The sequence below is a fragment of the Festucalex cinctus genome, chromosome 13, assembly GCF_051991245.1.
Source record: "Festucalex cinctus isolate MCC-2025b chromosome 13, RoL_Fcin_1.0, whole genome shotgun sequence".
Lineage (NCBI taxonomy): Eukaryota > Metazoa > Chordata > Actinopteri > Syngnathiformes > Syngnathidae > Festucalex > Festucalex cinctus.
Genome location: NC_135423.1, coordinates 13,902,853 through 13,903,225, shown reverse-complemented (window position 1 = coordinate 13,903,225; position 373 = coordinate 13,902,853).

The following is a 373-nucleotide window of genomic DNA, read 5'->3' as shown; positions in this document are numbered from 1 at the left end:
GATCAAAAGTAACCTACTACAAATTTACATTTAGAGGGCACTTAACAATATAAATCAGAAGTACATAACGGATGTCATAGTAACCTTAGAGATGGGCATAAAAATAAATCTCTTATCATTAAAAGGTGATTATGTGCAATTGGTTGTTAATTACTTCTTGATGCAATTGAGGCAAAATGGAGTATCACACAAGGAGTGCAGAACATTCCAGGACACATCCGATAATTATCATTAAAAAATAATTTTGCACAGAAAAAAAAAATGTTTTTGCAAATAATTCTCAGTCGGACAATTGTACGGAGCCTCTAAAGTGATAAATAAATATGTTTCTCGGCCGGACAAGAAACATGCCCCCCCCCCCCCCCCCCCCCAT